The sequence below is a fragment of the Schistocerca gregaria genome, chromosome 1, assembly GCF_023897955.1.
Source record: "Schistocerca gregaria isolate iqSchGreg1 chromosome 1, iqSchGreg1.2, whole genome shotgun sequence".
NCBI lineage: Eukaryota > Metazoa > Arthropoda > Insecta > Orthoptera > Acrididae > Schistocerca > Schistocerca gregaria.
Window position 1 is genome coordinate 201201896 of NC_064920.1, and position 25663 is coordinate 201227558.

General features: G+C 37.9%; 1 long non-coding RNA gene across 1 annotated transcript in view; it reads left to right on the forward strand.

Annotated features, from left to right (window-relative positions):
* LOC126336768 (uncharacterized) overlaps nucleotides 1-24134 on the forward strand; it is a 33710-nt gene extending 9576 nt beyond the window's left edge. The window contains exons 2-3 of the long non-coding RNA XR_007564992.1: nucleotides 18287-18415; nucleotides 23722-24134. This is a non-coding gene — a long non-coding RNA (uncharacterized LOC126336768). The remainder of the gene's footprint in view (nucleotides 1-18286; nucleotides 18416-23721) is intronic.
* Nucleotides 24135-25663: the final 1529 nt, after the last annotated feature.

Here is a 25663-nt window from a genome sequence, read left to right on the forward strand (position 1 = left end):
ATTTGGAATAGCAGTGCAATTAAAGTGAGCACAGCACAGGCTTGCGACATTTAATTTGTGCCTGTGGTGTTGCACAGTGCACTTACTTGTTAAACTAAACAAATTTCCAACATCTAACAATTCACTAAAGTGCACTGAATAACTGATACTCAAAATGAAATTCAATGCAACTCTTTGTACTAACACAGCACATCTCTAGAATTACAAATTGTTACACTGAAGTGACTTAAGTTCAGGTATCTGTGCACCCTCATATAAGTAACTTTTAGGCCATGCAAACTCTTACCCAGACCAAGGACAGCATCCAAATGTGAAGTTTTTCTTGTGTGGTGACTTTTGTGTGAAAGTATCGGAGTATGTGCTGCTGGTTCAGTCGATTTTTGGTAGTTACAGTTTAAGCATTGGGAATCACAGAACATACTGCAAAACAATAGTAAACAGGTAGTTTGCAAGTCCATTCATGATGATTATATTGGATCTAACAGCAGTAAACAAACATAACTTCTATGAGGAAGTCCATAATGAAACTGGTATTGCTGACCATGAGGTGGCTGTAGCAACAATGGTTGGTAAAATAAAAGGGCAACTAAAACAAGTATGTAGATTTATGTTTTCAGTGAAGTATATAAAGACGCAGTAATCTCATACCTCAAGGAAGAACTCAAAATGTTTAGCCCTGAGCATAAGAATGTAGAAGAACTGTGGCTCAATTTAATAGTTAACCAAGCACTACCTAGTAGAATGATTTGTGATGGGATGAACTCTTGATCATACAGTCTCTGTAAAAAAAACTTCTGAATAGTGACTACAGTACAACAAGTGTAAAACAAAGCATAGGCTACAGATAGAGAGATACTAAGTGAAAAGTGCTTTTCTGTCAAAAGGGTAATACCTCAAGCCTTCAGTGGCCACTTCAGCAGAATCTTATCAAAAGATTCACTCATTCATTCACGGACTGGGTACCGCAAATTCTGTCATGGAAGAAGAGACTTCAGGGATATGGAATGAGTGAGTTGCACATTAACAGGCAGAAGCAGCCATTGGTGGCTACTCCTGTAAAGGATATTAACAACAAATTTTGACTAGCACAAATCTACTCAAACCTATAATTATGGCAATTACATCTAGACTGCATTACATATGTATTTTAGGAGAAAAACAGCTACTTTTATAAAAGTACTTCTCATCATATAGTACTCATCTGCAGTTTTTATGTAATATTTCAAACAATGCACTTATGTAAATGTATATAGTACATTATAAGCTGTTTATCTGTCAAAGTAAGGAGTTATGTAGAATTTAGATTATTAATTCCATATATTCTGATAAGTGGTGGAAAATTCTAAATAAGATATTCACTTACTTTATTTTAAAATATGCAGTGATTTTCAATTCTTTGTCTGATATCCACAAACAGCTTGTTATAGATTTTTTACACCACAATATAAAACCCCTTACTGAATCCTTGTTATTAACCAAAAACACATTCAGGACTATATGTAATGGCATGAAGTGTAATAATCCACAGCTGTCTAAAGAGGCAAGAAGTTTGGTTATCAACTTCATGCATTATGCTTACTGCATACTTCTATATAATAATTTAGTGGTCTCCTTTAATTCTTAAGTGTTTACTTATGAAGAATAAATATCTTTTTCATTTTAGCTGATATGGTCCAAAGGATTATGTAGTAAGACAGAACTGACATGAGGGAAGGTATGCTAGCAATTCTATCTGCAGATCAATGTATTGAGAGAGATATGTATGTGTAAAGCAGGCAAAACACAGCTTTCTGGTTAACTTACCCATATGCTAGTGTCACCTCCTTTTATTATGTACGTAGATTCCCAGAAACTTCACACATACAACCTCGTCCAGCATACGCCCACTGATCGCTAACTGTGACAGCTGTAACAACAAAGGAGAGATGTAGAGCAACAGACAGGCACATGTCAAATGTAAATCTGATAAAGTGCTTTGTCAAATAGCTTGATCTGCTTTCAAATGTGCCACTGAACCAATCTTCTGCGTGTTGTTGTTGTGGTCTTCAGTCCTGAGACTGGTTTGATGCAGCTCTCCATGCTACTCTATCCTGTGCAAGCTTCTTCATCTCCCAGTACTTATTGCAACCTACATCCTTCTGAACCTGCTTAGTGTATTCATCTCTTTTTCTCCTTCTACGTTTTTTACCCTCCACACTGCCCTCCAATACTTAATTGGTGATCCCTTGATGCCTCAACACATGTCCTACCAACTGAGTGGGAGAGATGTAATTACAAGGTGGGTTCCATAAGTAATGTGGCAAAAATGAAAATAAAATATAAATAAAAAAATAAAAAAATCATGTATTCGACATATTGGTACAGTCAAAAATTTTTGGAGTAGCTGCACAAGGTGTGCTGGTCAACTGTATGGAAGATAGATTTTTAAAGCAAATTTTTGTTTGTCATTTGAGATGACCAAGTTTCTCTTGTAAGCTGTGGCTTGACATGAGCCAGCTGGTACCAGATTACAACCAGATGTCAACACGAACCCATACCCTGTTCACAAGCTGCTGGGCAAACTTTACTCTCACAGTCAGTATTGCTGACAAGGTGACTCTGGCTTGACATTGCTAATGAGGTAATACTTTCAGAATATCATCAGTAGAAGCAGCCCGCCAATCAGGGACTTTAGAGGGTGACATGAAGTCTGGGTGAGAAGTGGGGAACATGGTGGAGCAAAGAGTTCTGCCTCTCTTGTCAGCCAGCTGTTGACCTTAGCAAACATACCTTTCTTATCCTGTTGGTCCCCATGTCCACTCAGTCCATCACTGACCTCACCAGACAGCGATGTATTCATTAGTTTTTAGCAATAAAACTGGAGAACTGGTCACTTTTAGAGAACAAGTATTTTTGCTCTTCCAATAGTCTTCTCACCTGGATACCCACTGTTTTCTAATGGCCAACTTCTACAACCTGTGTCAGAACTTGGGGTAGTTCACACTGTTTGATCCAGTATACATACTATTCATCCTGTGCAGATGGTTGCTGCACAGGAAATCCTTGGATGAGAGCTATGGTCTGCACATCATTTTAGTCTGAGCTACTCCTGCCTGTTGTAGTCAGTGTGACAAGTTAGAGCCTGACTTCATTGTGAAGCATTTTTCCTTCTTTCATTGACATTAGATGCCCCTTTGTGCAGCACATGGATTGTGTATGTGCATGAGTTACATTCGGTCGCACTCTGCCCTGCCCTGCTGCAATGGCGGATTGTATAGAGCCAGCCATTCACTGCCAGCATAGTGCCTAGGCTGCCTGTCACCTTGCCACTCAATGGAGCACAGCTTGCACCAATCACCATTGATGCCAGAATTGTGATGGATCTTGTGGCATCACCAGATGTTGATGTCACATCAACAAGCAGACATTTCAGTGATGGTCCTGCGCATTGTGTCTGCTACCTACATACTACTTCTGCATCACACTGTCATTGCAACTGCTGTCATGAATTCCACACGTCAAAATTAATGTAAGAACTGCTGGCACTGCACACTTGTCTTCTGCGGTCGCTTCACACAAGTATACTTTGAGCATCGTTGTGGACAGGAAAAGCTTTATTTTCTGTCTGAATGTTGATTTTCTCTGTTGAGTCCTTTCTAAGTGATCAGTAAGCAATTATCTTTCCCTGATTTGTAACCAAGCCTGACTTAGGTTCTAGACAATAAGAAAAACAAGAACCCACCAAATGTAGTGTTGCTACAGTTGTCAGAGATTAGCAAGCTCACTCTTAAAAACATTCAGTTAGGAGTGCAATGCGAGGTATTGAGGTTTTAGGCAACTATGCAAAAAGTAGAAGAATGAGATTTTCACTCTGCAGCGGAGTGTGCGCTGATATGAAACTTCCTGGCAGATTAAAACTGTGTGCCCGACCGAGACTCGAACTCGGGACCTTTGCCTTTCGCGGGCAAGTGCTCTACCAACTGAGCTACCGAAGCACGACTCACGCCCGGCACTCACAGCTTTACTTCTGCCAGTATCCGTCTCCTACCTTCCAAACTTTACAGAAGCTCTTCTGCGAACCATGTAGAACTAGCACTCCTGAAAGAATGGATACTGCGGAGACATGGCTTAGCCACAGCCTGGGGGATGTTTCCAGAATGAGATTTTCACTCTGCAGCGGAGTGTGCGCTGATATGAAACTTCCTGGCAGATTAAAACTGTGTGCCCGACCGAGACTCGAACTCGGGACCTTTGCCTTTCGCGGGCAAGTGCTCTACCAACTGAGCTACCGAAGCACGACTCACGCCCGGCACTCACAGCTTTACTTCTGCCAGTATCCGTCTCCTACCTGTGCTGGGCGTGAGTCGTGCTTCGGTAGCTCAGTTGGTAGAGCACTTGCCCGCGAAAGGCAAAGGTTCCGAGTTCGAGTCTTGGTCGGGCACACAGTTTTAATCTGCCAGGAAGTTTCATGCAAAAAGTAGTCAAACTCCTGCAGAAGTTCCATAGAAGTCTGCAGTTAGTTCTGTGACCTCCATTTCTACTACTGTGAACAGTTTTCCTGCTCTAACTTTGATCCCCTTTTAATTGGGGAATACAAATGAAAATGTAACTACACTTTTGCAAGGTGACCATGATGTAGGAAATATTAGTTCCTGGCTATTTGGATTTTTTTTTTAAATGAAGAAAAGTTGAAGCTCACAGTGGATGCTCATACATATGTTGAATCTGCAGGCACAGTGAGAGATGCAAGAAAGTTTGAAGTTCTGGGATGAGGGTTATTAGAGCACTACTCAGATGAGAAAGGTGTTTGCTATTAGAGGGACCATCTGTCCAATGTGGCAAAAGCCAGGTGAGGACTTGGAGGCTTTTGCTGACCAAATATGGATGGTGACATTTGCACATGTGTGCTGGGACCAGAAGTGACATGAAATGACATGTTGATAGAAGGACCTGAGGTTTGCATGGTTGATTTTTTATCAGAGGTATAAACCTATAAATAGGTAGTGAGACTTAAGAGTCTCACCAATGTCTTTACACGAAGCTGTGACATTAGCCCTACTACACGAGGAGGTGGGAAGATTTTCTTCTGCTCCACCACATAACACTGAATCATGTCCCACTAATGACACACCCTGTAGGTGCTGTAAAAAACCAGGCATACCGCTGACCAGTGCCGAGCACCATATTGTCCCAATTGCTATGAAATAGGGCACATTGGCAATATCTGTCCCCAGGCATGAAGGCAGTATAATCAATAGAGGAACCTTCTGTGAAATTACAGACAGTATAAGGGACCACAACAGGGAAATGGCATGAGTTGGGTGCAGGCCTTGCCACCCAACTCCAACCTCAGTAAAAGTGATGAATCCTGTCTGTTAAAAGGATGTAGATGAGATTACAAAAGTAGTATTACAACGGAACAGTCATGAGAGGACTGTTAAAGTTTTAGCTGATACAGTTCCACAGCTTAGCATTTTATTTGTTTCTCATGGCTTCAAGTGGGCACTGAAGCTGCTTCTGGGCAAGGAAGTGATAGTGCCAGCAGCAGTGTGTTTTGGGTAGTCACAAACACAGTAGGAGTTGGGTTTTGACGTGGAAGTAGTGTGGAAGGGTATAAGGGATTCTGATGTTATCCTAGGAAACAACTTCTCAGATCAGTACCAGTGTGTGATAGATTATAAAACACAAACTGTTTGATTCGGTGAATTAACCACCTGTTTCAGTGGTAGGAGGGGCCTTAAAACAATTTAAAAAAGGCCTGTTTCGCAGGTTTCCACAGATTCGCAAACCTTAACACTTAAAACTACCACTCCTGTCACAATTAGTAGTGGCATTTCTGTGGATAGACATCAAAAGCCCAAAAAATCAAGGAGATCTACCTTTTTGGTTGATCTGTTCTGTCAAAACAACGTACTGGATAGTTTACAAATTTGCGTAAAGAGCAGAGCAGAGGCTTTGGGAAAGAAATTTCGTGTTCCAGTGTGTACTATTAATTTTGGGCAGAAAGAAGTAGAGGTATTTACAAGAGAATGGAAAGTAGAATTACAGTGACGGTATCAGTACAAATGTGAAAAGAAAAAGCAGTTGCCAGTGAGAAAAGTGTGTACAGTTGTTCCACTTCTTAGTAATAAGTTATATAAAAAGTAGGTGTACCTAACTGAGTCAGGATGAAAGTTGTTGTATCCTGTTTCAGAGGATTTATCAGATTCCTTGTCTTTTACATTCTATTGTGGAAAATACTGTCAAACATCAGTTAGATGCAGATATAATATAAGCTTCAGCAGGCCGTAGGGCTCAACAGTCATTGTCATGCCAAAGAAATCAATCCATGGGGAAGTGACCTATTGTCTGTTTGTCAATGTGAGAGCTGTAAATAAAATGACAACACCTGACACTTACACTCTACCTCAAAAAACCATCATGGTCAGTGGCCATAGTGAATTTTCTTCCATACAAATAACATTTGAAATATATGACATAATCATTCACTGAAATAAATCCAATGACAAAAAGTGAAAATTCGTGCTGTCTGGAACTTGAATCCAGATTTCCTGCTTTATGCAAGCGATTGCCATAATCAGTTTAGCTACCCGAGCACATTTTCCATCCAATCCAAATCTCAACCTGTTACACCCTACATATGTAGCAACCACCATGCATCATCCGCATTGTGCACAGCTTCACCTGAGTCTTGCAAGAGTTTGTGACACAGCACTCAACCATACTGAAGGTACCATTAGCCACCATCAGGTGAACATAAAGAAGTGTGGTTTCTGTTCTTTTGGACATATTTTAAAGAACAGACACCACATTTGAAATAGATGACTCTAAACATAAGTGTCAGTACCTCTTTCTGTGTTGTACTATAATTTTTCTCTGCCTGATTAAGCAGGCAGGAAGCATATCCAATGGCTATTTCTCGCCATTTTATTCTTGACTGAGACCAGCTTGACAGAAAAGTCTGAGGTGTTAGTTGAAAGGATAAAAGGCCTTTTAAGACTGGGTATATTAATAGTGAAGAACTTGGCAGTACATTTTTGATCTGTTTCATAGTTAACTTGCATTCTTCTGTATCCTCAGAAACTGCACTTATTTTCAACAACTTAGTGGATTAGTTAGCATGGCATAATCCTTGATGAATCTATGGTAATAATTCACAAGTTCAAAGAACCTATACAATTCTTTAACATTAGTGGGTACTGGGAAACTATCAACTGCTTCTGATAAAGGAGGTTCTAGCTCCTAGGTTACCCCTCTATGCACAAGGCAAACAGTTCCGTATAGATTTTTCATCATCAGTCTGTCTGCCTTTCCAGAAAAATCGTGTAGCTGTTCTAGCATTTGAGGCTGTTCATCAACTATAGCATCCTTGTAAGCTGTCATTATTGCAGTTCCTTGGTAATTACTACCCTGTTCCCAAGAGGCATCTTATAATGCAATGTGGCAGCCTCTGTAACAAAATCTGAAGGGAACCATACTGGTGACATTCTACATGTTTCTCCTGTACCTCTTGCAACCCATCATCTGTCTTCACCATTCTGACTTTCTGACTGAATGTGTCAGCATTTTGGTGTAATTTACCAGGTATGTGACACACTTTAGAACCATAGCTTTAAGGCCCAACAGGTTAGGAGACTACTAGGGTCCTTCCCTCATGTCCCTGCATGTTCCCGCAAGCAGCACTTTACTGTCTCCTGCCCCTATCTTGCTACCCCTCCCCCTATCCACCCCAGCCTCCTCCGTAGCCCTATTACTCAGACTGCTCCTCTCATTGTGCACAGTTGCTTGTCATCTGGCCTAAGTGGCCAGATATTGTAGTCATGTGTCTTTCAGTTGTGTGTGTGTGTGTGTGTGTGTGTGTGTGTGTGTGTGTGTGTGTGTGTGTGTGTGTGTGTGTGTGCAATATGCTGCTTCTTCAAAGACCTAGAAGTTCAACTACACCTTTACAGGTGACAGGTGAGAGACACAGTAGTGATACAAGGTTCACTGACCAGTTTTACACTACAACAGTTAAAAAAAAAATACGCAGCTATGTTTAAACCATCTGTACATGTTAAGGTTTCATTAGCAAAACTTAGCTATGGATGGTCATTAGTATAAAGCAAAACTGGAAACATATGTGAAAAGATATTTTTTTCACTGTCATTTATTAGCTACTACAAATGATGTAGGGTTTTGGTGTGCACCTGAAGATGTTTACATCATAAACTGTGTTTCATTTACCTGTTGCCAATGGATCAGTTAGTACACAACCAAGTTTGAGATTTGCATTCTAACAGTCTAATACAGTTTTGATGGATTTTTACTGCTAGGGCCTACTATATTTCTTTGTGCAAACACAAACAAGATTTTTCATTAGTAAACATTAGTCAGTGACAATAACTAATGAAACAACAGTGTTTGGAAGTTGTGGCGAACTTCTGTAGACAATTCAAACCATATAACTTTAATAGCAACCAAGTCCCTACACATACAAGATATAAACATCTATTACTGTTTAACACCAATCATGTTCATTAGCCAATGTTTGTTTTCTGCGTGTAAAGGAGAGTATACCCAGAAAATGCAAGTCTTTTGTCTTCATAGTCTGTTGTAAGTGTGCAGTGTTTTGTATAGCTGATTTGATAGTGGTGCAACAATACAGTTACACACTTTTCTGTATTACTAAGAGGAAATTTATGTTGATCTATGAAACAGTAATATAAGGTTATTTGGGGACTCAAGGAAAACTCCCAAACTGTGAAAGAATGCCAAATAAGAATAATTATGGTAAACTAAAACCTGCACAGCAGAGAAGTCAGCTGTCAACATGGCACTACATGTGGCCAATCCTGTTAGTGATATTGTCAATTCATGGCTCTTGCTTGATCTGGCCAATTGTGAAATACTGGATAAGATTTTGTGTGACCAGGCACTGCCCACAGCTCCAAGTACATGTAATGCTCTGCATTGGAATAAGTTTTTGTTTAATATTGCTAATCAGGTCACTGTTCATTGTATCTGATGTTTGTCTACCATCCATCCTATGATTACATAAGACGGGGTTTGCTGGAAACTGATAAGCTTTATCTGTAATTGATTCAGAAGTGAAATCTTAGTCCACATTTTGGTCTATCCATTGACAGACTATCCCACTACAAAAGAATCAATCTAAGTTACTACTTTTTCAAAACTTTTCGTATAAATTGGCAACCTTTTCTTACTGTCTGAACTGTCTTACTTTCCCCCCCCCCCCCCCCCCCCCCACCAGATTTTTCCATACAGAACAACCACCTCTTGTACTTTTGACTCATACTGTATAATCCTCAGTTATGACAAGCTGCTCATGTTATCAACAATAAAAATTAGAGTAACATTTCATGAAAAGGATAGTTGCTACTCCCCATATAGTGGAGATGCTCCTCATAATGTTGTTACATTCTACCCTGGATTTTCCACTGTAAAAATTGGAGTTTTCTTCTTTGTTGGTACCTTTGCTGCTCTCCCTAATGGGTGAGCGTAGAAACAAGAATGACTATTGTGCAATAAATCATGGTTAAATCTGTCTCGTAGATAGTTTACTCTGTACTAGCAATATAAATATTCAGGTAAAGCATTGGATAGTGGTTTTTAACCACTCTCCTGTTAGTATGACAGTGTTGTCAAACAGTTCAGGTAAAAGGGCTCAATAGGTAGCCAATATTTTCTATTGAATTTTGGTTGCCCCTGTCACCCTCGAAACAGGCACATTTGGCAGAGGAACATGCCCTTAACAAAGTTGACTGTTTCATCATATGCTTTTGCAAACATCTTGTTTAAATGGGGGTGGAGCTAATACTGGGATCCTAATTGAAAACTCAGACATCAGGTCACTAATAAATCTCAGAATCACAGATTCTTGTTACACTGAAATTCTGTCAATGTCACTGTCGATCATATTTCATAACTAAGCTTTCTCTGGTCCAGTACTCCTTTTTTCACAATTTAATTTGTTGAAAATTTTGTAGTTCATTATATTTGTTTACTAAGCAGTAGAGTGATAACTATCAGTCACATTATTGTATTACAACATTGTATTCCTGATTAATTACAAAATCCTCATCCTTTGAAAACGAATTCTACTTTGCCAGTGAGATTAGTGCGAGCACATGCCACAGCTGGGCATAATCAGACCATAGTTCACACCATACATTCCTTTTTTGATAATGCCCATATTATGCTTCACCACGGAGCACCAGTGCATCTTACTGCATGTAATACCACTGTTGGAACACTGTGAACCAAACCTACAAAATTTGCACCATGATACAACTCGCACATGGTCTTCAGTAAATCTGTTACTCTACTATTTGGATACTGGTGTATTAATTACATTGTACCAATATTTTCTTCTTCTACTGGTTGAAGACCATGTTTTCTTCATTATTCATTGGTCATAAGAAGAAAGATCATTAGAATATCACTCGTCAATGTCAGTTCTTGTTCAAGCTACATATATTTTCACTATGATGGCAGACACTTTCACAGCAGCTCCCTATCTGATCAACTAGAATGTTTGTGTAGACCTAATAGTTCAAATATGTGTGCTCTATGAATGCAACAAGACAGACCGCCTAGTTCAATTAGGAAGTGTTGCCTGTTAGGCCATCCATGCATACTGCAGTCCACATCCAGTTCTTGAGCTGCTCCAAGAAAGAATTAGGACTGTTACATTTAATTTTGACCTCATTACCAATAATTGCCAATGTGCAAGTTTTTGTTTTAACTGTAAACTCTTGACGGTAATATAAAATTCTTCTTCATCCTACGAGTATGTTCTAAAAAGGAAACAGAATCATTGACATGTGTTTTGTCTTTGTTGGAGGTTATTATCTCAAAGATACCATTTTCAGAAACTAAAGGCACCATTTCCTACTGTCTACTTAAGGTACAACAAATTTGATGTGTACTACTGCTGAATTAAATTCAAATTTATGTTATTTTGTCTTCTGAGATGCCGCCTTCAAGGAACATTTCCTCATTGCTATTGATGTTCTTCATTCTTGCCCTCCTGCACCCCTAAAGAAACACCTAATGAAAGTAAGTTGCACCCCAGTTTAACACAAGTACAGGACCATTATTGGCCCATGTATCTGCAGGCACATTTAAATATTCAATATGTAAGACATGTTATTAACTCCATGTATCCCTTCCCTGCTGCATAGTGCAAGGTGTTTAGAACAATGTCTCTAAGACATTAATGAAATTTGAAGCCATGTAACAGTACTCATGCTGTACATGGCTTATCAAACACTTGGCATTGCTCACCTGAGTCATCAAAAAGCTGCTTGCACCTCAGTTAAAGACACATTGTCAGACATAGCCTGCTACAATACTAGTGCTCCTGACTATACAATGATTTTTCAGTCTAATTACCCATATATTATGCGTATGTCTGGAGACAAAACCTCTTGCACATTTGCCACCTTAATGACTATCTATACACCATTATAGAAACATTTTAAGCACTGAAGGACCACCTATACCTAGCAGCCTCTTTGAACACAGTAATTTTTTATAAAAGTAAGTAGCAAATACTAGAGGTCAAGAAAGAAGAGGCAAATTAATTTGACATCATTTGATTTTGCTCTCAGTTTGTAGAGACTTATTACATTTGGAATCATTATCACTGTATTTAAATCAATCGTCAACAACCACTGCCGCACATCAATATAATTCAGCTCAACCCCACAAGAACCAGCATTTCACTGCAAGTGAGTTAAAAGAAACACTTCTGATGAACACATCACTGGATTATGCTGCAATGTGATCTCACTTGTTTTTGCACTCAGTGACCAAATAACATGTCTTTGGGAAAAGAAAAAGCATAACACTTGAAGAAATCCTACACCAAGTCAACACTATTTGAGATACTACTGAAGTATCAGTAGCCCACTCAATTTATGATATCAATTTATTATTTTCTGCTATCCATTTATTAGTTTCTACAAAAATAATCAATTTTGGAAAATATAATGTAATTGGATAGATAGAAAAATGTACTCCCCAAGAGGTGGCAGGAGAGTATACATATAAAAGTATTTAAATTTTCAAGCTTTCAGAACCAGTCCTTTTCCTTCACCATTTATGCCAGATCAAGGAGCCACTTGCTCTGAAAGCTTGCAATTTTAAATACATTTATACATGTGTTCTGCTATTGCTTGGTGAGTAGATTTTTTTATCTATACAATTTGTTATTTTCTGTTAACTTGGTGGTTGTGCATAGGTTCTGCACTAGAGTGTAAGGTCACCACATGCCATGAACATTCAGCTGAGTGTTCAAGTCCAAGCCAAACAAACTTACCATCACTGAAGCACTTGTACTCACTTGGCATAACACACTACAGGTAACCACTAGTAAGCTTATTTATTGCCAGATGCCTTGTGTGGAGCATGCTGTTTTATTGTTATAAATTTAATCCAGCCACAGGAGTTTCCCTTCAAGCTTTAGCACTGTGTAATGGTGCATTTTTAGGTAGCTGGATCTGTGGTACGCAACTGCCAACATGTCCCAAACTGGTGACACCCTCGCTTGTTGGTTCAACTACCTGAGCTGTTGTGTTTTCACGTAGTGCCACCAGCCAACTGAAATGAGTAATGTATTCTGTTTACTTTGTATATCAGTGGTGTTAGAATTCTACCATTTCAAAACCATTCTTCAACTTCTGGCATAATGTTTGAATGGCTGGACAATCTACTATATACTCCTCATCGGATTGTGAGCGTTAACCTTATGTTACTCAGGAAAGACAAAGTAGTACCACAACAAGTTAAAGAGCACCTGCCAACTTGTGAACCACTGCTAGAACAGTTTGGACAAAGTCAAACCTTTGTGTGCTATGATACTTAAGACAAGTAATTACTACTGCAGAAGAACACATGCAATGTGTTTGTGATGCTTTACTGCCCCATCATGTTAAACAAGCTTGGTTCAATAGTCAATACTTGTGGAGCAATGAAGAAGACATATTTGGTACTACTGATCAGTCAGGCACTGATCAGGGGAATAAGGCCATCCAACAGGTTACGCCTTTCGCAATTGAAAATCATGATTCTACAGTTCATCAACACGTACAGCTTATGCGTATCCAGGATAACCTTCTTGCTACCAATAGGCAGATCCTCAGTGTAGCTACTTAGTATAGCAGCACAGTGAGATTACAAATTTTATCCAGTATGACTTAGTGACAATCCAGGGGATCTATCCAAGTTGTGTACAATAGGCTGCATGATGTGCAACTTCACTCCCGACATCTGTGGCGAGGTCCATCTATGTAACCACGACACCATGCAGTGCGGTACAGATGGGCCCAACAACATGCTGAATGGAATGCTCAGGACTGGCATCACATTCTCTTCACCAATGAGTGTCACATATACCTTCAATCAGACAATTGTCGGAGACGTGTTTGGAGGCAAACTGTTCAGTCTGAACACCTTAGATATACTGTTCAGTGAGTGCAGCAAGGTGTAGGTTCCCTGCTGTTTTGAGGTGGCATTTTTTGGGGCTGATGTATGCCGCTGGTGGTCATGGAAGGTGCCATAATGGCTGTACAATATGTGAACGCCATCCTCCTACTGACAGTGCAACCGTATCGGCAGCACATTTGCGAGGTATCCTTTCATGGATGACAAGTTGTTCCCCAATCATGTGTGAATGACTTCTTTCAGGATGACGACATCACTTGACTAGAGTGGCCAGCATGTTCTCCAGACATGAACCCTATCAAACATGCCTTAAATAGATTGAAAAGGGTTGCTTACGGATGATGTGATCCACCAACCACTGTGAGGGATCTATGCTGAATCACCATTGAGGAGCGGGACAGTGCCTTGATGAACTTGTGGATAGTATGACATGATGAATACAGGCATACATCAATGCAAGAGGATGTGCTACTTGGTAGTAGATGTACCTCTGAAGGTCTCACTGTATGGTGGTGCAACATGCAGTGTGTGGTTTTCATGAGCAATAAAAAAGGCAGAAATGATATTTATGTTTTCTGTACAGATTCCATAACTCTCGGAACCAAGGTGATGCAAAACTTTTTTTGATGTGTGTGTTTCATATCACTTGGCACCTATCCAGATGATTTAGTCCATTCAGGAATAAAGTCTACCTTACTGCTAAAATGCTGCTACAGTACATTGCCTGAGATTTCTGGCACATTAAATACACAGATATTTTTACTGTCACTTGATCTAGTAGTGAGTTTGAATGTTTATGCCTCCATATTTTTCCTCTGGCATGGACTGTTATGCAAAAACAAATTGCTTGGCAGATGAATAAAATCTTGATTGTTAGCAAAGACTGGCAGATTTGACCTGTTATGCAACATAATGAACTTCAGCTTTGTATTCAGATAAATTATTACATGTGGCTCACTTTATCACTACACACTGGTGTCACTGATTGTGAACTAGCCCTTTTTCTTATGTAAATGAAGACACCCCCTTGTCCTTTCACAACTGTAGCAGTGCATAGTCTGCTGTTTGTCCTCATTGGTAATAGTTTATTGTTCACTGTACTGTGGATAATTGTGGTAGCACTCCTCTATACTCCATGTTGCCAGACCACTACACCACCATTCCACCTTGCCTGTTTTGCAGCTGTCATTGTAAAGCTGGTTATGGAACTGAATCCACATCACACAACTATACTATAAATTGTATACCTTTATTACAGCTTCCATTATATTGTATCATTATAACTTTGCTTCACTTAAATCCATTTTTGATCTGGTTCACCCTCCCTTACTGAATAGTGTTCCCAATAAATTTCAACGGCCAAGGGAGTATTATCAGTTTACATCCTAGTTCGGACCAGATTCTCTGCTCCTGGGAAGGGGGAGGAGATACGTTGGGTTGACAGACTGTATGTAATTTAAATTTTCAAAGCACTTTTTTATTTGTCATTTGAGTCACTAAATTTTTCTTGTGATCTGTGCCTTGATGTGGGCTGGCTAGGACCAGATACCATGTGCTGCTGGGCAAGCTCCACTCTCACGGTCGGCAATGCTGATGAGGTGATGCTTTTTGACTTGACACTGCTGATGATTTAATACTTACAGAATAATACTGGTGGAAGCTGTCCAGCAATCAAAAGGCTTGGAGAGGGACACGTGACATCTGGGTGTGAAATGGGGAGCATATTGAAGCAAAGAGATCTCTCTCTCTTGCCATCCAGCTCTTGAGCTGAACATACATCATTTCTATCCTATTGGGGACCATGTACACTCAGTCTGTTGGTGGACTTCTCAGGTATTGATGTATCAATTAGTCTTTAGCAACAAATCTGGAGAACCAGCAAATTTGACAGCATCAATACATTTTGTCCTTACAACCATCCTCTCAACTGGATACCACTGAATCCTGACCACTGTCCAACAGCCAACCTGTGCATACCATTTTCCTGCATCGATACACTTCTGGAGGTAGTATTTCTAGGCTTGGAAAGTATTCTGGAAGGCCTTCTCTGTGAAGTACTTTAGAACTGATGTAACATGAGCTTTGATTTTTTTACAGTTGTGTCCAAATGTTTCCCTTTCACATCTCCTTTTAACCAATGAAACAAAAAACGTCCTTGGTAGCTAGGTCAGGACTGTAGGGCTGATGATGAGGATACAGGCTGTGGATCCTGGACAGAAATTCGTTGACAACAAAGTTAATGTTGCTTTGGCAGTGTGTAAACGTCCTTTCCAGGCTTTTGAGTACTTCCAAGTAGAAATATGCATACACAGTGGTCCCAGTAGGTACAAATTTGTGGTGGACAATGCCTCTGAAGTCAAAGAAGACAGTGAGCATGGTTTAGATTATGGATTTGCTCATGTGTGCCTTCTTGGGGCAGTGTGATGCTGGGATGTGGCACTCTGAACAGTGCCTTTTTGTCTCTGTATTGTACTCTAAAATCTGCCACTCATCACTAGTGATACCTATGTTTTTCATTATGACCATTCTCAAACATTTACATGTGTTCTTGGCATTAGAACACACACAAGTCCTTTTATTCATCAGTCAACACTTTTTGGGACCAGTTTGGCACACACTTTTGTCATGTTAAAATCTTAATTTACAGTACAATAAATGGTTATTTTAGTCATGTTTAGATTTTCTGCCATCAATTGAAGGTTCAGCTGTTAGTCAGAATTCCTACAGTTGAAATGGAACTACCTTCCCATTCTTATCAGAAACTGCTTCCTCACGACATCTTCTCCGAAGAGGTCACTATATCTTGAATTATAACTTTCTGGACTTCATACCATTATGTCTGTACTCAGTTCCAGTAGTAAACTGCAGTAAAAAAAATTGGTACAAATGAGTTTACTATCCCAGATTAAATTTCACATTAATGTGCTACCCAATTTATATGAGCGTTGGAACTTAAATAGTGGCAACTATTTTTCCCATCTGGTACAAAATAGTTACATGTTTGCACCTGTTACTGTCCTTCAAAGTAGTCACCAGCATTGTGGAGAATGCATTGCCAGTGATGTGGAAGGCATAGTATACCATTAGCAGAGGCTGTTCTGTTGATGGTGCAAACGAAGCAGTCTACTACCTGTTGAATCTCTGGAACAGTTCTGATTGAATGAAATAAAAGTCACAAGGACTTAAGTTGGTGGAGTATGATGGATGGTACAGTATTTCCCAGTCCCATCGACCGAACAGAGCAGTCACAGCTTGTGCTGTATGCACCCAGGCATTGTTGTACAAAATGATTGGTGGGTTGCGCAGAAAGTGTGTCGCTTTTTTTGCAAAGCTGGCCACAAGTGATGCTCCAAAACTGAACAGTAATACTGTGCATTGATGGTCTGTGGTGGAGGGATGTAATGCATTAGGATAACACCATCACAGTTGTACATGAGAATCATCAACAACTTTAGACCGCCTCATTCGCACCATCAACAGAACAGGCTCTGCTAATTGTATACTATGCCTTACACATCACTGGCAACGGGTTCTACAAAACACTGGCGACTACTTTGAAGGACAGTAACAGATGCAAACATTTAACTCTTTTGTATAGGTGGTGAATAAATAGTTGCCACTATTTAAGTTTCAACCCATGTATTAACACCTAAGGGGAGTACCTAAGCTGACTGTTAACAATCTAAATTCTGTGATATGAACTGTGCAATCATGTTGCACCACATATTCTTGAAAATTTACTTCTCTTTTTTTGAAAAGCTACAATGTTCATTCATTATGATTATTTAAAATGGTAGCTCTACTTGAGAACAAACCAAAATACTGTTAACAATATTTTACTCAAATTGATTTGCTTATGATTAACTAAAATGTAATTTAAATTATTGTACTGTAAAATTCATTGAAATTGTCTATGAAATTAAGCAAACTTTTCCAAATTGAATTTCAGAACGTATAGAGAAAAATGTGGTCCATATTTTTATGTAAGTAACTAAAATCATCTCATGCCTTCCAATTGTTATTATGTAAATATGGCATTTAACAATGTGTTTGAGTGTTTAATTTTATATAAAAAGAAGTGGTGTATGAGCCATGATGTGACTGCATGATTGTCTTTTGGAATCTGTCTGTGTGAAAGTCTTTTGGATGCTATTAGATGGCCAGTGTATATTCCACCAATGAACATGATAAAAATTCGCAATATATGACAAGAAGAGTGATATACTCTGTATTTACTTAAAAAATGAGTACAACAGTCATGCTGAATTTTGGGACTTTCTGAAGCAACAACCCCGATGATATCAAAGTTGAGTATCTCATCAAATGGAGCAGCTAAGTTATTATGTGAACTTTCATTAACTGTTATTGAAATTTTCTAGTTTTCACTCACCTTCATACTTGTGAATGGTGGAGGCCGAAATTATTAAGTTTCTCCAGTGGCATGACTGAGAATTCACTATTACTACTGTCCAGCTATGGACAGAACTAAAGAAACTATGTTTTTTCTCACTCAGCATCAGTAGTAATTAAAATGCTTCCCTCCTCTCTCACATTTAAGGGTGGCATTTTACAGTCACACATATGCATCAAATTTTCTTTGATTTAGGGGATTGATGGATGTCCACTGTAGGGCTCATCAATGACCTCCTCTCAGCCCACCTTGAACAACTTCTGATTTGACAAACAATCAGTCCCAATGGTCTACTGAATTAATGGAAATATTTCAGTGGTGAACTTTCCAGAATTAATGCAAAATTTGATTGTGTAATGTTGCTCCACAGAATGATCCATTGGACGATGTTAAGTAACTTCAAAATTGGGTTTTCTGAAACACATATCCTGACTCTCCATCTGCTCATAGGTGATTGACATTGGTCTACTTCTAAAGCTAACATCCGCTTCACATAGTCCAGCTGGTTGGAAACAGTGCAGCAAATTGTCATGATGGGAAAAAATTGGTTGTGTCACTTATGGAACACACCTTACAAAGGTGAGGAACTTAACTCCACTTTTGTAAACTGGTGTTACTAATTCATACTTCAGCATTTCGGCACACACACCTTGGAAATAAATTAACTCATTAAAAAGGCAGCTGAAGGGTGCCACTGCCAAGTCTGCACAAGACTTTAGTACTTTGCTTGAGATAGTCAGAAATATTATTTCTCTTTAGTGACATGTTTTTTGTAATAGTTCTAACAGATGAGTTGGCAAAACTGATGGTTGGTGATGATGTATGCATCACCTTTCTAAGTAAATTTACTGGATCTACTTTCAATTGACAATTTCTTAATTTTGAAGCTGCTATTAGAAGACATCATTGAATTTAGTACCCAATGATTCAAATGTCATATCAGTTATCTTGCTGCTAATGTCATCAAGAAGTTCAGTATCATTTGCCTTACTGAGTTTATTCATTTCAAACTCATTAATGTTCCAATTTATCCTTGCCTTGGACTTTGATTTTCGTCTGTAGTACATGGTTTATATATTTTGTTTATTTTTTGTGACACACTGAAGAATTTTTCACTACAATATTTCTTATTTCAAATGTCAGCCAACCTATTTCTTGGCTTCAACAGATCTGTTGTGAAGGAAAATTGGATTCATAATGATGTAAGGAAACTTTTAAGAAAGAATTAAATTTCTCATCTACTGTGTGTCCTTGGTAAATCACTTCTCAGTTTTTATCTTGTAAACTCTCTCTGAATACTGTGAGTCAGCATTTACAGTTCTATGATTTTTTTGCTTTCCTTTACTTGTTTTACCTGATTCATAGGGGATGTTTTATTGCTGACACTTGTCCTCCGTACTTGAATGATCCATTTATCATGGGGCTCACATCTATTTCATTACAGACATTGAGATTTATAAATAAATTATCAATCATTGTTGCACTATGCCCTCCTATCTTCTTGGAGAAGTTCCTCAATGGGTCAGATCAAAGCTGGAAATATGTAACTCAAATTGCCTTCAAACAGGACTATCCAAAATGAAATCTCTATTGGAATCTCAACATACAGTCTCTTCTCAGTTATTTACACTTACTCTAATTCCTTAATGAATTTTAAAATATTTTCTGTTGTTGGCTATAGACCAGTGGCCATCAAACTACAGCCTACAGGCCACATATGACCATGATCAAGCATTTGTATGGCCATCAGTTCTCAGCTGTATTTTATTAGTAATATGCAATGAGCAACTAACAGTTGAATCCAAAAACATCAACTAACATTAACAGTGTAAATTTTACAGCTCTGCAAAAAACGAACACACTTACAGAAACAGTAATATTTTCAGATGTGCTTAATTTTAATTGAGCTGTGTATAAAATAAGGGAATGGCAACCAGTCACCTATAGCAGATTGATGCGTGGAGCACAGTAACTCATAACACAGAATAGAATTAACACTAGCTGTCAAGACCAGCTCTTTTTCCTGCAAAAGTACACACATTTGTGAACACAACCACACTGACACCCAAACACACACTCCATTGACCACAGAGTATTGCTGTGGACATTGGAATATGCATTTGGGGGTCTGTGTGGTTGAGTGTGCAAATGTGTGTATTATTACTGGAAAAGGAGCTAGTGGTTGAGAGCCAATGTAAATGGTGTTTTCCATTATGTTTTACTGTGCTCCACACATTGATCTGCTTTAGGTGAGATATTGCCTTTCTGTTATTTTACATATTGTTCTGTCCAGAAATCTCTTTTATTGTTAATTTAAATTGATGTTGATGAATTTAGCTATGAGCTAAGTAAAGCTGGCCACCTATTTCAGTGGCAGAGAGTAAGTAGAATGGTCACTGTAGAGTTAAGAGGATGTGAGAAGGTATGTTTTATTGTTTGTCTTTCAGTACTGACATATCCCTAATGTGCATGACTCATAATAGACAGCTGCTATTGTATAAATTTTGATTCTGAAGTAATGTAGATTTATGAAAGTGCATTATATTCAAATTTTGTACCTTTTGTAGCAAACAAATATGAAACTGAATTAAGGCTGATGTAACACAATGCAGTGACCAAAAATAATTTTAAAACTAGGTCAGCTACATCTAAAGCAGTTATACATAATAGATTGGCCATTCATGCAGTATAACACAGGTGCTTACATATCAAACAACATTAAAACTTTTTAAAATATAAACCAGAATGGAAAGTTCAATACACCACATTAGTTGTACATACTTAAATTGATTAGAGACACACACAGCTGGTTTCACAACTTTTAAGTTGTATCTTCTGGTGTACATCTATACAGAAATTTTAATAAATTAACTCCTTAATATTGGGGAAATGAAATTCTCTGAGACATTTTCAAAGTACTGAGTTAATAGGTTTAAATAAGGATGAGAAAATATGCATCTGGTTATGAAACTAGGAGGGGATCACATACATTCCATAAAGAATGGGTCTACTCATATATAATAATTAAAATTTGTAATTTCATACCAAAAGATGGTGAATGTCCAGTTTATAAAAATGAAGGAATGGAATTAGGAATCAGAAACTGATCCTTAACTAAAAAATAGTGAAGCAGTAACTAAAATAAAAAAAAAATAGTTGGGGGTAGTACCATGTAACATGGAACAACTGACAAGAATGGGAGTGACCTGTGTTAAAATCGTGATGAACTATCATCACTTGACCAATTAAAATATGATCCAGTGGGCCTATGTGAAATAGTAGACAGTACCCCTCATAAATGCCAATGGCCTTGGCTCAGTGGTAGCACCTGTTTCCACCAGATCATCTAATTTAAGCACTGTCAGGCTGGGCTAGCACTTGCATGGGTGACCATCCGGTCTGCCGAGTGCTGTTGGCAAGCGGGGTACACTCAGCCCTTGTGAGGCAAACTGAGGAGCTACTTGATTGAGAAATAGCAGCTCTGGTCTTGTAAACTGACATACAACCAGGAGAGCGGTGTGCTGTCCACATACCCCTCCATATCCACATACAGTGACATTTGTAGGCTGAGGATGACACAGCGACTGGTCGGTACCATTGGGCCTTCCAAGGCTTGTTCCAACAGTTTAGGTTTCCTTAGCCCCCTCATCAATGTTAACTAGGAAACTATTGGATCCTGGAGTGACTGAAAAATAAAAATAAATGAAGTTAATGATGAAAATTAATGAAAGTAATCTATAAAAATATAGCGAATAAAATTTTTTTAACACATTTTGAAGGCTACCAGTGATTCAAAGGAGGAAGGATGTGCTGTAGTTCAGCTTACTGCAAGCTGACACACTTCTGTGTGTTTGTCACCAACATAATAGTAATTATAGTGGCTGACAATACAAGCTACTAGGTGCCTGACAAAACATGTGTGGCGGCTGCCATCTGGGTACTGATACAGTTAAGGAAGTCAGACTAAAACGGTCAACATAGAGAACCAAAGTGTGCTGCTAGTGCACTGCTGAAGAACTGTTACCACAACATCATCTATTAGACTCAAACTATCCATGTACATAAGAACAGAACATGGCTGATAAAAAAATGTAATAATGTTTCTAAGGTGAAAAAATTTTGATCTTGCTACTTATTTCTGTATCACAAAAACAGTATATGCAACAAAGGAATCAGTATGACCTAAATGTGGACTGACAGTGGGAGTAAACTCAAACATTAATGTAAATAAAAAGCCTGTCATAAGCTATCCAACTAGTTAGATGCTGAGACCGCTTACTTCAAAAATTCAAACAGTCAAAATTAGTCAATAAAACTCTGTGTATTAATCCTGTTTCTTTGTTGAGAGAATTGTCAGAGGACTCCCTTCTGAACTTTTATAACACATATATACAAGTCCTCAAACACATTTAAAATACCACCCTTTGTCTCTTTATGTAGTATCTCCAAGTTATTGTGGAGATCTGAAATAGAATGTTGCTTATCAACTGAGATGTTAGTGTGGATTTTGAACTGTTCAGATGGAGATTTTCTTTAAAGTGAATGTCAAAACCTCTACCAGTTTGCCCAAAAATTCTGTGAACAGTCATTACAGGAAATTGAATAAACCTGTATGTTCTTATATGGGTTACTAAGTGACTGTTCAGTGTGTCTATATTTGGCACCTATATTATGCAGGATAAAAAATGCAACATATATATATATATATATATATATATATATATATATATATATATATATATATATATATATATATATATATCATACTTTTTAAAATGTTTACTGGTTCTTTCTAGAAAGGGACCATTTTAAGGAATATGGTGGTAGTTCTTATGGTTATTGTCCTGACTAACCAGTGAAAAAATGGAATAAAATGTAGTGTTTGGTGGAAGAAATTGCCTCCTTTAATCATTCTTTATTAATAGTGAGAAAGGCAATTTCTTCCACCAAACACTCCACATTTTCTTCCAGTTTTATTAATTTTTGTCAGTAACATTATTTTTATTCTTCAATTACTCCAGGACCCAATATTTTCAGGGGTAACATTTATGAGGGGCACTGTCCAATACTTCACATAGGTCCACAGGAACATATTTTAATCTATCAAGTGATGGAAGTTCGTGATTTTATCAAAGGTCACCCCCAGTTTTGTCAGTTTTTCCATTTACAAGAGACTATATCCATATCTTTTTTAAATTTTAGTTACTGCTTCACTATTTTGTAGTTAAAGATCAGTTTCTGATTCCTAATTCCATTCCTTTGCTTTGCTTTTATAAACTGAACATTCATCACTGATGATGGTTTTACCAATTGAAGAAGGCAGAGAACTTTGCAACTGTTACTCTGTGGCCTTCTGTAAAAGCTACCTACATCATATGACATGGCATTATAAGTAACAATCTTTTGGTATGAAATTACAATTCTTATTTACTATATGTTAATAGATCCATTCTTTGGAGAATGTGTATGATTCACATCTAGTTTCCTAAACAGATGCACATCTTTTCTTCCTTATTTAAACATACTGACTCACTACTTTGAAAATATCTCAGATAATTTCATTTCACTATTATCAAAGAATTAATCCATAAAATTTTCTGCACAGATGTACACCAGAAGATGCAACTTGAGAAACTGGCTGTGAGAGTCTTAAACTCAGTTTAATAAGTACAGCTAATGTGGTGTATTGGACTTTGTATTCCAGTTTATAGTTTAAAAGATTTAACACTTGTATGTAAGCAACTGTGCTACACTGCATAAATGGTTAATCAATTATATATATAATGAGCAGAAGAAAAATGAAATTCAAAACATTTAGTAAACATTTGTAATCATGTCTCAGATTGCATAATGCAGTTACATATAAGTAAAGTTTCTGTTTTCAGTTAATTGTCCTCTTGCTTATGAAGACAGCACAACAATGCTTCATCAGGCAGTTACAGTTCAGAACTTTGGGGTCGCTGAGGGCAGCAGCAACCTGAAACAGAGAACAGCTGACATGAAGTTGTAACCAAACCTGCTGATTTCACATGAGACCAATTCTTTTAAATTATGAAGTACACAAATTGCATGTAGTCACATTTTGAAATGTCTTTAATTGGGAAAGAATTTCTTTTGAACTAGAAAATAACAATTATTAGGTAATATGTTCATTTTGTTCTCTTTAAAAGCTATTAAATTTGGTACATATTATGATATTTAGCTATGGGCAATCCAGTGTTTTGACAATTACATGCTACATAAAACAGGCTGCTGTATCATTCTTTTTATAACTGAATAGTGTGCAAACCAGTCACTACCTTGCACAACCACAATAAATCATTTAACACAACACCTGATCTCTTCTTAGAAAAAACTGATTCCTTTTGTCACTCAGTTGGTCACTGGCATTTATTCTGCTCTTTAATTAAAACTGTCATTATTCTGCTTGGAATCAATATAGCTGTGAGATTACTGTGTAGCTCAATTGCTACCATATTTAAAATTTGCAGTTACGAATTACTGTAGTGAAAATTAAATAACTCACAAAATTTCGAATATAGTCTCAAGACCAATATCAGAAACAAAATTGGCAATGCAAGCAATAAACTCCAGAGAAATACAAATAGATTTAAAACTGTCATTTCTATCAAAAATAACATTAATCAAAATAACAAAAATCTGCCATTTAGTCCAGTCAAATAGTAGCTATACCTTGCAAAAGGTGAGGTAGAAGAGTTTATTTTTTCAACTAGTTCATATGGTTGGAAAGATTAGAAAACCGAGTTTTGCCAACAAAATTTCACTTGGGATTACTTTCTGCAGTCAAAAAACTTAGAAAATTTTGACCTTTTTTCAGTTTTTTCAAAATATCTCAGTTTTTTGCTCCTATTGCTTTAACGTCTATTTTCTTTTTTAAAGAGCACAAAATTCTCTACAAATTTGATTCTTGTCATTTTTTTCTACTCCCAATGTCTAAGGCGCTACAGCTTCTCAAAAAATACCAATTTTTCTAATTTTGAGCATAGTGGCAAGGTACCTTATTTTTCAACACAATTTTTTTCAGTTTCTGTTTGTGTAGTATAAATAAAGTATACATCATGTTATATGTTGGAATTTACCACCTCACTTTCAGGTATGCAATTTCTCTGTATGCAACATGAGGATAGCTGGGCACCCAACTATTGCGATTCTTACATCACTACCTGAAGTTCACTATGAGCCAACTCAGCCCTGGTATTTGTAGAACTATAAATATAAAAATACATGATTAAGACACACACACACACACACACACACACACACACACACACACACACACACACACACACACAAAATAAATTGTCTCAGGGAACTGAACTATTATTAGCTGCAATAGGCAACCTAATTAGGTAGGTAATTATTCTTGTGTATAAAAGACACACAGTTGACATTAAAAATAAGTAGTTTTATTACAATTAAAATGCACTGTCAGTTACTAAAAATGTTGACAGTTCTGGGTGTGTAATACTTGTAATATCGCACTTCAGCGCACTTGAGACAAATATGAGCATCACTTCCAACGTTTTGGTGTACCAGTTTCCTCAGTGTCACCAGAAATACCTTGAGTTACAGATTCAGTGTCTGTACATAGAGTTGATCCCAGATGACTTCTTCTTTACACAGTGAGTCAGTCTCGGCAAGCTCGTTGATTTCGTCAGTGGTTTCCTCAACATCCTCCATAACATCTTCTTCACTGTCTTCATATAAAAATTTTGGCACTTTTCACAGTTGATCCCAACACATTTCTTGGAACATTTCAAACCCGCTTTTCTGCAGTGCTGGATCTTGGCTCATTATAACAGGTAT